Raw genomic sequence first — 13603 nt, forward strand, 5'->3', positions numbered from 1 at the left:
GGAGCTTGTTTGTGCCACAAGATGCATGTGGAGGACTGCATAGAGCTTTCCAATGTTGTTCTCGTGTTCTACCTTGTTAAGGCAGCTCTCATTTCTCCTGCACTGCATACTCCAGGCAAGCTGGGCTACAAGTTTCCAGGCAATTCTCTAGTCTGTCTTCCTTCTTGCCATGGGAGTTCTGGCATTGCAATGTACAGCCCTCCATCCAGCTTTCTATGTAATTTCCAGGACTCAAATGCGAGTCACCAGGCTGCACAGTTAGTATTTATCCTCTGAGTCACTTTGCCAGCCCCACTGATCCCCAATCTTAATTACTACAATAATTGTTAGATTACGCATTATACTACACATGTGAGTATTATTTGTGTATGTGAGATACAATGGCTCTTATAAGAGGCTAAAGAGGCTATGCTGTTCAGAGGAACTACACCAATAGGCAAGGCAGGGAGTTGATACAGATGCAAGGGGAATACTCTATAGAAGACTGGATAAGAACCACAGAAACAGAACTGTTAAGAGTGCAGAGCTGTCAATGCAGGTCTCAGTGACAGGCAACTTTAAATATCAGTTTCAAGTGGCCTTGTGTGTCAGAGGTGAGATAAACTATTTGACCTGGAGTCTGGAACAGAGGCAGAGGTCTTTTTCAGTGACTTTTTTCCTGGGTGAGGCAGCTTATTATGAGAAACCAGGACATGGGTTATGTAGCTGTCTTATCCCAGTCTTGTGCTTAATATGCCTCCTTCTTTTCCATGAGTCCATGGAAAAGGGGCCCCAGGAAGTATTGTCAAAGGACATACAGACCCAGTCTGCTGGGCTTCTCTTCTAACTAGCATCTCCTGTGACTGGTTGTAATAATCTATGGCATTGCGCTTACCCTCAGCAACTTGGTCCCACCACAGTGGCATGCTGTTTGCGCTTAGAAAGCTGCTTCTTCAGGAAGAGACACAATTTGATGACTTTGATGGCGTATGTATAGGACACAGAACCCTGTATATGACCCATATACAGTGGCACTGCTTAAAGCTGAATAGAATTGCTAGGCAGTGGTGGTATACACCTTTAATCCCAGCGCTTGGGAGGCAGAGGCAGACAGATCTCTATGAGTTCAAGATCATCCTGGTCTATAGAGTGAGTTCCAGGACAACCAGGGCTACACAGAGAAAACATGTCTCAAAACAAACAAGCAAACAAACAAACAAAACAAAATCTGAACAGAATTCTGTGATGCCTGGCCACCACAGAGGCATACACAATGGGTGCATCTGGGTTTACCTTAAAGAAGTTGGGGTAAAGGGGATGATCTTGAAATATCAGACTACTCTTTTTGTTTCTTTCTAAACAATATATTAGGAACAACCTGAGTTTCCATTGTCCTCTTGTTCTGAAACTGCAACACAGTAGCCAGGGGCCCTGAAAAATTCTGAACCTGGGTGCCATCCAGTGGTGAAATCTGGAACTACAGAAGCATAGAGAATAGGCACTTAGAATTTTTAGAGGGACACACTTAGCAGGTTAAGAAGAGAGAAGTAAAGACTTAACATTGAGACTGCATGACAACAAGCATCTGGAGTGTTTAAAGGAAAACCATCCTCTCACTCAATAATCAGAATAAGGTCAGAAAGCACATAAAACAGGGTACCAGGCAGGAGCCAGCATGGGGAAACTCTCAGAACACAGTGTTGATGGAGCTCATTGAGCTTGAAGAAAACAGAGAATCATTTCAATATTCTAAAAGAGAAACCTAAAGAGACAGAAGTGCTTTAAAAAAAAAAAGGTCAAGCAGTAATTCTTGAGCATCAAAATACACTCAGTAAAATTTAAAGTGCAAAAGAGTCATCCGTGGGAGGGACAGCAAACAGGAGGAAAAGTAACAGCAAGAGGACAGGCTACTCAAACATTTCCAGTTGGCATAAAGAAAAGTGTGAGGAGGAACAAAGACCTGTGTGGTTTGGGGTACAAGGTAAAGATGGCAGTTTTCAGTTATGTGAGTTTAAAGCAGACTTCAGAAGGCCAAGGAGAGGAAATAATATAATAAAAGAAAACTCTACAAACCTGAAGAAAGGTATGAATATACACACAGAGGAAGGTCAGGGGTCATAGGTCAAATGTAATTCAATGAGGTCTACCTTAAGGTGTGCTATAATGAAAGCCTCTTAAGATGATGCTCAAAGGTTAAGAAAATGCTCAAGAATGTGAGAGAGAAGGGACAGGTACTTACATAGGTGTAGCCTAACTTACCTGACAATCAATTTCTCACAAAAATCTAATAGTCTAGAACAGTGTGTTTCAACCTGTGGGTTGCAAACCCTTTGGAGTTGAAGGGTCACATATCAGATATCTGCATTCATAACAGTAGAAAAATTAGAATTCTGAGGTATCAAAGAAAATAATTTTATGGTTGGAGGTCATCACAACATGAGGAACTGTATTAAAGGGTCACAGCATTAGGGAAGTTGAGGAGCACTGGCCTAGAAGAAAGTACCATGAGATTGTTTTCAAGGTACTAAAAAAAAAACTATAAATAAATAATTCATTGTTTTGCAAAACTATCCTTTGGAAATGACAAAGGCATTCACAGACAAACAAAAGCTGAGAAAAATATATGTATTTTCAAGACATTTATCTACATGACATACAAAAGGAATAACTATAAACTGAGGAAGGGCATGATAATAACTAAGAAGAGAGCATAGAAAAGTCACCAATAGAGTAATTACACAAATTCAGGATATGCTAATATTTAACTAAGATGCATAAGCCATTCCAAGTATGTGAAAGGCAACAGAGATGGGGGAGCCATCTTGGTTCCTGGATCCTGCCGATACTAGACTGTGCAGGTGAGAGTGTGGACTACAGAAGCTACAGAGCTTCTGAGGAAGGCCCCATTTCGGGCTCCAGACATCCGGGCACCTTCCCCGCCAGAGGAGAGGTGTCCGCCCCACCCAAGAGGGCTTGGCCGGAGCACCTGGGGGAGGCATCTTAGTTCCCAGATCCCTCCGAGACTAGTCTGCTCAGGTGAGAGTGTGGACTACAGAAGCTAACAGCTTCTGGGACAGGTCCTGTTTCTGGCCTTCATCTTCTGCCAGGAGGCAGGTCCTAACACCAGATATCTGTGCACCTTCCCTGCAAGAGGAGAGATTGCCTGCAGAGAGTGCTCTGACCACTGAAACTCAGGAGAGAGCTAGTCTCCCATGTCTACTGATAGAGGCTAACATAATCACCTGAGGAACAAGCTCTAACCAGAGACAACTATAACAACTAACCCCAGAGATTACCAGATGGCGAAAGGCAAACGAAGGAATCTTACTAACAGAAACCAAGACCACTCACCATCATCAGAACCCAGCATTCCCACCTCAGGACACCCCAACACACCCGAAAAGCTATACCCGGATTTAAAAGCATATCTCATGATGATGGTAGAGGACATCAAGAAGGACTTCAATAACTCACTTAAAGAAATACAGGAGCTCTTCCGGTCAGAAAAGCACCTGAGCAGCTGGGGCGCAGGGTCTGCTGACACTCGCCAACTGCCCACAACACCCGCCACAGGATCTTAAGACTTCTGGTGAGGGGAGCACAGCTTCTGCTCCAATCCAATTGCGCGGGACCTGAGACTGCATTAGTTAGGGAAGCAGAAACCGGCCTGAGTAGGACCACAGGCCTCATCCTGCTGGATCAGCGCCAGGGTAGCGGGAGCGCAGGGTTGCCTGACACCCGCCAGCTACCCACGACCCCCGCCGCAGGATTTTGGGACTGCTGGTGAGTGGAACACAGCTTCTGCTCCAATCCAATTGCGCGGGACCTGAGACTGCATTAGTTAGGGAAGCAGAAACCGGTCTGAGTAGGGCCACAGGCCTCACCCGGCCGGATCAGCGCCAGGGTAGCGGGAGCGCAGGGTTGCCTGACACCCGCCAGCTACCCACGACCCCCGCCGCAGGATTTTGGGACTGCTGGTGAGTGGAACACAGCTTCTGCTCCAGTCCAATCACGCGGGACCTGAGACTGCTCTGGTTGGGGAGAGAGAAATCCGGCCCACACAGGGCCACAAGCCTCTTCCGGTCAGAAAAGCACCTGAGCAGCTGGGGCGCAGGGTCTGCTGACACTCGCCAACTGCCCACAACACCCGCCACAGGATCTTAAGACTTCTGGTGAGGGGAGCACAGCTTCTGCTCCAATCCAATTGCGCGGGACCTGAGACTGCATTAGTTAGGGAAGCAGAAACCAGCCTGAGTAGGGCCACAGGCCTCACCCGGCCGGATCAGCGCCAGGGTAGCGGGAGCGCAGGGTTGCCTGACACCCGCCAGCTACCCACGACCCCCGCCGCAGGATTTTGGGACTGCTGGTGAGTGGAACACAGCTTCTGCTCCAATCCAATTGCGCGGGACCTGAGACTGCATTAGTTAGGGAAGCAGAAACCGGCCTGAGTAGGGCCACAGGCCTCACCCGGCCGGATCAGCGCCAGGGTAGCGGGAGCGCAGGGTTGCCTGACACCCGCCAGCTACCCACGACCCCCGCCGCAGGATTTTGGGACTGCTGGTGAGTGGAACACAGCTTCTGCTCCAGTCCAATCACGCGGGACCTGAGACTGCTCTGGTTGGGGAGAGAGAAATCCGGCCCACACAGGGCCACAAGCCTCTTCCGGTCAGAAAAGCACCTGAGCAGCTGGGGCGCAGGGTCTGCTGACACTCGCCAACTGCCCACAACACCCGCCACAGGATCTTAAGACTTCTGGTGAGGGGAGCACAGCTTCTGCTCCAATCCAATTGCGCGGGACCTGAGACTGCATTAGTTAGGGAAGCAGAAACCAGCCTGAGTAGGGCCACAGGCCTCACCCGGCCGGATCAGCGCCAGGGTAGCGGGAGCGCAGGGTTGCCTGACACCCGCCAGCTACCCACGACCCCCGCCGCAGGATTTTGGGACTGCTGGTGAGTGGAACACAGCTTCTGCTCCAATCTTTAAATAGTGACAACGATAACAACTAACCCCAGAGATTACCAGATGGCGAAAGGTAAACGTAATAATCTTACTAACAGAAACCAAGACCACTCACCATCATCAGAACCCAGCACCCCCACTTCACCCAGTCCAGGGCACCCCAACACACCGGAAAAGCTAGACACGGATTTAAAAGCATATCTCCTGATGATGATAGAGGACTTCAAGAAGGACGTTAATAACACACTTAAAGAAATGCAGGAGAACACTGCTAAAAAGGAAGAAGACAATAAAGAGGAAGCACAAAAATCCCTTAAAGAATTGCAGGAGAACACTGCTAAAGAGTTACAAATCCTTAAAGAAAAACATGATAACATAATCAAACAGGTAGAAGTCCTTACAGAAAAACAGGAAAACACATCCAAACAGATGATGGAAATGAACAAAACCATACTAGACCTAAAAAGGGAAGTAGACACAATAAAGAAAACCCAAAATGAGGCAACACTGGAGATAGAAACCCTAGGAAAGAAATCTGGAACCATAGATGCAAGCATCAGCAACAGAATACAAGAGATGGAAGAGAGAATCTCAGGTGCAGAAGATTCCATAGAGAACATCGGCACAACAATCAAGGAAAATGTAAAATGCAAAAAGATCCTAACTCAAAACATCCAAGAAATCCAGGACGCAATGAGAAGACCAAACCTACGGATAATAGGAGTGGATGAGAATGAAGATTTTCAACTCAAAGGACCAGCGAACATCTTCAACAAAATTATAGAAGAAAACTTCCCAAATCTAAAGAAAGAGATGCCCATGAACATACAAGAAGCCTACAGAACTCCAAATAGACTGGATCAGAAAAGAAATACCTCCCGACACATAATAATCAGAGCAACAAATGCTCTAAATAAAGATAGAATACTAAAAGCAGTAAGAGAAAAAGGCCAAGTAACATATAAAGGCAAGCCTATCAGAATTACACCAGATTTTTCACCAGAGACTATGAAAGCCAGAAGATCCTGGACAGATGTTATACAGACACTAAAAGAACACAAATTCCAGCCCAGGCTACTATACCCAGCCAAACTCTCAATTAACATAGATGGAGAAACCAAAGTATTCCACGACAAAACCAAATTCACACATTATCTCTCCACGAATCCAGCCCTTCAAAGGATAATAACAGAAAAAAACCAATACAAGGACAGGAACCACGCCCTAGAAACAACAAGAAGGTAATCCCTCAACAAACCTAAAAGAAGACAGCCACAAGAACAAAATGCCAACTTTAACATCAAAAATAACAGGAAACACCAATTTCTTTTCCTTAATATCTCTTAATATCAATGGACTCAACTCCCCGATAAAAAGACATAGACTAACAAACTGGCTACACAAACAAGACCCAACATTTTGCTGCTTACAGGAAACTCATCTCAGAGAAAAGGATAGACACTACCTCAGAATGAAAGGCTGGAAAACAATTCTCCAAGCAAATGGCATGAAGAAACAAGCTGGAGTAGCCATTCTAATATCTGATAAGATTGACTTCCAACCCAAAGTCATTAAAAAAGACAGGGAGGGACACTTCATACTCATCAAAGGTAAAATCCTCCAAGAGGAACTATCAATCCTGAATATCTATGCTCCAAATACAAAGGCAGCCACATTCATTAAAGAAACTTTAGTAAATCTCAAAGCACACATTGCACCTCATACAATAATAGTGGGAGACTTCAACACACCACTTTCACCAATGGACAGATCATGGAAACAGAAACTAAACAGGGACACAGTGAAACTAAGAGAAATTATGAATCAAATGGATCTGGCAGATATCTACAAAACATTCTATCCTAAAACAAAAGGATATACCTTCTTCTCAGCACCTCATGGTACCTTCTCCAAAATTGACCACATAATTGGTCACAAAACAGGCCTCAACAGATATAAAAATATTGAAATTGTCCCATGCATCCTATCAGATCACCATGGACTAAGGCTGATCTTCAATAACAAAATAAATAATAGAAAGCCCACCTTCACGTGGAAACTGAACAACACTCTTCTCAATGATACCTTGGTCAAGGAAGGAATAAGGAAAGAAATTAAGGACTTTTTAGAGTTCAATGAAAATGAAGCCACAACATACCCAAACTTATGGGACGCAATGAAAGCATTTTTAAGAGGAAAACTCATAGCTCTGAGTGCCTCCAAAAGGAAACTAGAGAGAGCACACATTAGCAGCTTGACAACACACCTAAAAGCACTAGAACAAAAGGAAGCAAATTCACCCAAGAGGAGTAGACGGCAGGAAATAATCAAACTCAGGGGTGAAATCAACCAAGTGGAAACAAGAAAAACTATTCAAAGAATCAACCAATCAAGGAGCTGGTTCTTTGAGAAAATCAACAAGATAGATAAACCCTTAGCCAGACTCACTAGAGGGCACAGGGAAAGCATCCTAATTAACAAAATCAGAAATGAAAAAGGAGACATAACAACAGATCCTGAAGACATCCAAAACACCATCAGATCCTTCTACCAAAGGCTATACTCAACAAAACTGGAGAACCTGGATGAAATGGACAAGTTCCTAGACAGATACCAGGTACCAAAGTTGAATCAAGATCAGGTTAATGATCTAAACAGCCCTATATCCCCCAAAGAAATAGAAGCAGTCATTAATAGTCTCCCAACTAAAAAAAGCCCAGGACCAGATGGGTTTAGTGCAGAGTTCTATCAGACCTTCAAAGAAGATCTAATCCCAGTTCTTCACAAACTATTCCACAAAATAGAAACAGAAGGTACTCTACCCAACTCATTCTATGAAGCCACAATTACTCTGATACCTAAACCACAAAAAGACCCAACAAAGATAGAAAACTTCAGACCAATATCCCTTATGAATATTGATGCAAAAATCCTCAATAAAGTTCTTGCTAACCGAATCCAAGAACACATCAAAACAATCATCCATCCTGACCAAGTAGGTTTCATCCCAGGGATGCAGGGATGGTTCAATATACGGAAATCCATCAACGTAATCCAGTATATAAACAAACTCAAAGATAAAAACCACATGGTCATCTCCTTAGATGCGGAAAAAGCATTTGACAAGATCCAACACCCATTCATGATAAAAGTCTTGGAAAGATCAGGAATTCAAGGCCCATACCTAAACATGATAAAAGCAATCTACAGCAAACCAGTAGCCAACATCAAAGTAAATGGTGAGAAGCTTGAAGCAATCCCTCTAAAATCAGGGACTAGACAAGGCTGTCCACTTTCTCCATACCTATTCAACATTGTACTTGAAGTCCTAGCCAGAGCAATTCGACAACAAAAGGAGATCAAAGGGATACAAATTGGAAAAGAGGAAGTCAAAATATCACTTTTTGCAGATGATATGATAGTATATATAAGTGACCCTAAAAATTCCACCAGAGAACTCCTAAGCCTGATAAACAGCTTCGGTGAAGTAGCTGGATATAAAATTAACTCAAACAAATCAATGGCCTTTCTCTACACAAAGAATAAACAGGCTGAGAAAGAAATTAGGGAAACAACACCCTTCTCAATAGTCACAAATAATATAAAATATCTTGGCGTGACTCTAACTAAGGAAGTGAAAGATCTGTATAATAAAAACTTCAAGTCTCTGAAGAAAGAAATTATAGAAGATCTCAGAAGATGGAAAGATCTCCCATGCTCATGGATTGGCAGGATCAACATTGTAAAAATGGCTATCTTGCCAAAAGCAATCTACAGATTCAATGCAATCCCCATCAAAATTCCAAATCAATTCTTCAACGAATTAGAAAGTGCAATCTGCAAATTCATCTGGAATAACAAAAAACCTAGGATAGCAAAAACTCTTCTCAAGGATAAAAGAACCTCTGGTGGAATCACCATGCCGGACCTAAAGCTCTACTACAGAGCAATTGTGATAAAAACTGCATGGTACTGGTATAGTGACAGACAAATAGACCAATGGAATAGAATTGAAGACCCAGAAATGAACCCACACACCTATGGTCACTTGATCTTCGACAAGGGAGCTAAAAACATCCAGTGGAAGAAAGACAGCATTTTCAACAAATGGTGCTGGCACAACTGGTTGTTAACATGTAGAAGAATGCGAATCGATCCATTCCTATCTCCTTGTACTAAGGTCAAGTCTAAGTGGATCAAGGAACTTCACATAAAACCAGAGACACTGAAACTTATAGAGGAGAAAGTGGGGAAAAGCCTTGAAGATATGGGCACAGGGGAAAAATTCCTGAATAGAACAGTAATGGCTTGTGCTGTAAGATCGAGAATTGACAAGTGGGACCTCATGAAACTACAAAGCTTCTGCAAGGCTAAAGACACCATCAATAAGACAAAAAAACCACCAACAGATTGGGAAAGGATCTTCACCTATCCTAAATCAGATAAGGGACTAATATCCAATATATATAAAGAACTCAAGAAGGTGGACTCCAGAAAGTCAAATAACCCCATTAAAAAATGGGGCTCAGAACTGAACAAAGAATTCTCACCTGAGGAATACCGAATGGCAGAGAAGCACCTGAAAAAATGTTCAACATCCTTAATCATCAGGGAAATGCAAATCAAAACAACCCTGAGATTCCACCTCACACCAGTCAGAATGGCTAAGATCAAAAATTCAGGTGACAGCAGATGCTGGCGAGGATGTGGAGAAAGAGGAACACTCCTCCATTGTTGGTGGGATTGCAAGCTTGTACAACCACTCTGGAAATCAGTCTGGCGGTTCCTCAGAAAATTGGACATAGTACTACCGGAGGATCCAGCAATACCTCTCCTGGGCATATATCCAGAAGATGTCCCAACCGGTAAAAAGGACACATGCTCCACTATGTTCATAGCAGCCCTATTTATAATAGCCAGAAGCTGGAAAGAACCCAGATGTCCCTCAACAGAGGAATGGATACAGAAATTATGGTACATTTACACAATGGAGTACTACTCAGCTATTAAAAAGAATGAATTTATGAAATTCCTAGCCAAATGGATGGACCTGGAGGGCATCATCCTGAGTGAAGTAACACAATCACAAAAGAACTCACACAATATGTATTCATTGATAAGTGGATATTAGCCCAAAACTTAGGATACCCAAGATATAAGATACAATTTGCTAAACGCATGAAACTCAAGAAGAATGAAGACCAAAGTGTGGACACTGTGCACCTTCTTAGAATTGGGAACAAAACACCCAGGGAAGGAGCTACAGAGACAAAGTTCGTAGCTGTGATGAAAGGATGGACCATTTAGAGACTGCTGTATCCAGGGATCCGTCCCATAATCAGCTTCTAAACGCTGACACCATTGCATACACTAGCAAGATCTTGCTGAAAGGACCCAAATATAGCTGTCTCTTGTGAGACGATGCCGGGGCCTAGCAAACACAGGAGTGGATGTTCACAGTCAGCTATTGGATGTATCACAGGGCTCCCAATGGAGAAGCTAGAGAAAGTACCCAAGGAGCTAAAGGGATCTGCAACCCTATTGTTGGAACAACATGATGTACTAACCGGAACCCTGGAGCTCTTGTCTCTAGCTGCATATGTATCGAAAGATGGCCTAGTCGGCCATCAATGGAAAGAGAGGCCCATTGGACTTGCAAACTTTATATGCCCCAATATAGGGGAATGCCAGGGCCAAAAGAATGGGAATGGGTGGGTAGGGAAGTGGGGGGCGCTATGGGGGACTTTTGGGATAGTATTGGAAATGTAATTGAGGAAATTATGTAATAAAAATATTAAAAAAAAAAAAAAAAAAAAAAAAAAAAAAAAAGAAATTCTAAATCCAAAAAAAAAAAAAAAAAAAAAAAAAAAAAAAAAAAAAAAAAAAAAAAAAAAAAAAAAAAGAAATACAGGAGAACACTGCTAAAGAGTTACAAGTCCTTAAAGAAAAACAGGAAAACACATCCAAACAGGTGATGGAAGTGAACAAAACCATACAAGACCTAAAAATGGAAGTAGACACAATAAAGAAAACCCAAAGTGAGGCAACGCTGGAGATAGAAACCCTAGGAAAGAAATCTGGAACCATAGATGTGAGCATCAGCAACAGAATACAAGAGATGGAAGAGAGAATCTCAGGTGCAGAAGATTCCATAGAGAATATCGGCACAACAATCAAAGAAAATGCAAAATGCAAAAAGATCCTAACTCAAAGCATCCAGGAAATTCAGGACACAACGAGAAGACCAAACCTACAGATAATAGGAGTAGATGAGAATGAAGATTTTCAACTTAAAGGGCCAGCAAATATCTTCAACAAAATTATAGAAGAAAACTTCCCAAACCTAAAGAAAGACATGCCCATGAACATACAAAAAGCCTACAGAGGTTCGTTGTCTCAGCTGCTCTGGAGGATTCAGACCCGATTAGTAGAGTGCCTCTGATCCAACCATGATCAAGTGGGCTAGAGTTACTACTTCAAATAGTAAGTGACCCCTGTCAGCAACATCATGGGAGAACATGAAGAAGGGGTCTGTGGAGAGAGCAGACCAAAGCCTTCCAAATCATAAGCAGTGTCAAAGCAGTGGGCTGTCCCTTAGAAATGACTCACCTCAAGCAAAACGCAAAAAGAACAAAAAGAAAAAAGAGTACTTGAATGAAGATGTGAAAGGATTCATGGAGTACCTGAAGCAGAACTCACAGGTGCTTCACAATGGACAGCTGATAGCAGCCGACAGCCGGGAAGTGAGGGAAGAAATTGCTGTGGCCTTAAAGAAGGACAGTCGACGGGAAGGAAGGCGGCTAAAGATACAGGCGGCAAAGAAGAATGCAATGGTGTGTTTCCATTGTCGACAACCTGGCCACAGAATTGCTGACTGCCCAGCTGTACTAGAGAGTCAGGACATGGGCACAGGCATTTGTTACCGCTGCGGGTCCACTGAGCACGAGATGACCAAGCGCAGAGCTAACGTAGACCCCGCACTTGGTGAATTTGCTCTTGCAAAATGTTTTGTCTGCGGAGAAATGGGACACCTGTCCAGATCCTGCCCTGATAATACCAAAGGAGTCTATGCTGATGGTGGTGGCTGTAAACTCTGTGGCTCCGTGGAACATTTTAAGAAAGATTGCCCAGAAAATCAGAACTCAGATCGGATCATCACGGTTGGTCGCTGGGCAAAGGGAATGAGTGCAGACTATGAAGATGTGCTGGATGTGCCCAAACTGCAGAAACCTAAAACCAAAGTACCCAAAGTTGTTAATTTTTGATACTAATTGGTACAGTTGTTAATTACCACCTCAAGGTTACTTTCCAAAGTCAGCCTTTAGAGATTGAAGCTGGGCACCTGTGGAGGCAAACCTGTGTTATAGACACCACTCTGACCATGGTGGGGTTAGCTTGCCTATAATCAATCTATCAAGGAGTACAGGGTGATTAATTACACTCTCTAGAAATATGTCTCTGTGTGTGTGTGTGTGTGTGTGTGTGTGTGTGTGTGTGGTCTATCTGTCTATCTGTCTCTGCCTGTGTGTCTGTCTGTATTTGAAGCAGATTCTATGTATCCCAGGTTGGCTACAAACTAATAACCCTGCTCCAGCATCAAGAGTACTGTGCCTAAGAGCATATTTTAACAGATGGAACTTAGAAATGAGTAAATGCCTCTATCCCTGATTATAGCAGTCATCACTATAAATGTAAATTATGAATCAAAATTGATCCCTAAACAAAGCACATGCCTTTCAGCTTGTGAATCAAAAAATATTTTGTTATATGCTCTTAATTCAGAGTATCAATTTTTTGTAATAGAAATTTATTTATATGTTGTCACAAAATCTGTAATTCTTAGTACTGAATAAAATTATATCAGCTGTTTAAAAAAAAAAAACCGACAGAACTCCAAATAGACTGGACCAGAAAAGAAATTCCTCCCAACATATAATAATCAGAACAACAAATGCACTAAATAAAGATATTAAAATGACTAAGGGAAAAAGTCAAGTAACATATAAAGGCAGGCCTGTCAGAATTACACCAGATTTTTCACCAGAGACTATGAAAGCCAGAAGATCCTGGACAGATGTTATACAGACACTAAGAGAACACAGATGTCAGCCCAGGTTACTATACCCAGCCAAACTTTCAATTACTAAAGATGGAGAAAACAAAGTATTCCACAACAAAACCAAATTCACACATTATCTTTCCATGAATCCAGCCCTTCAAAGGATAATAGCAGAAAAAAAAAAAAATACAAGGATGGAAACCACTTCCTAGAAAAAGCAAGAAAGTAACCCGTCAACAAACCTAAAAGAAGACAGCCACAAGAACAGTATGCCAACTAAACAACAAAAATAATAGTAAGCAACAATTACTTTTCCTTAATATCTCTTAATATCAATGGACTCAATTCCCCAATAAAAAGACATAGACTAACAGACTGGCTACACAAAAAGGACCCAAAATTTTGCTGCTTACAGGAAACTCATCTCAGGGAAAAAGAAAGACACTACCTCAGAATGAAAGGCTGGAAAACAATTTTCCAAGCAAATGGTCTGAAGAAACAAGCTGGAGTAGCCATTCTAATATCTAATAAAATCGACTTCCAACCCAAAGTTATCAAAAAAGACAAGGAGGGACACTTCATACTCATCAAAGGTAAAATCTTCCA

At 42.6% G+C, this 13603-nt stretch overlaps 1 protein-coding gene and 1 pseudogene across 2 annotated transcripts in view; both read left to right on the forward strand.

The window, feature by feature from the left end:
• Palld (palladin, cytoskeletal associated protein) overlaps nucleotides 1–13603 on the forward strand; it is a 406494-nt gene that overhangs the window by 8480 nt on the left and 384411 nt on the right. The gene's annotated exons all lie outside the window — the stretch shown is intronic.
• Nucleotides 11388–12243, forward strand: LOC147002420 (zinc finger CCHC domain-containing protein 9 pseudogene; annotated as a pseudogene).

Source organism: Mus caroli, unplaced genomic scaffold (assembly GCF_978045245.1).
Source record: "Mus caroli unplaced genomic scaffold, Mus_caroli_1 scaffold_10, whole genome shotgun sequence".
Classification (NCBI taxonomy): Eukaryota; Metazoa; Chordata; class Mammalia; order Rodentia; family Muridae; genus Mus; species Mus caroli.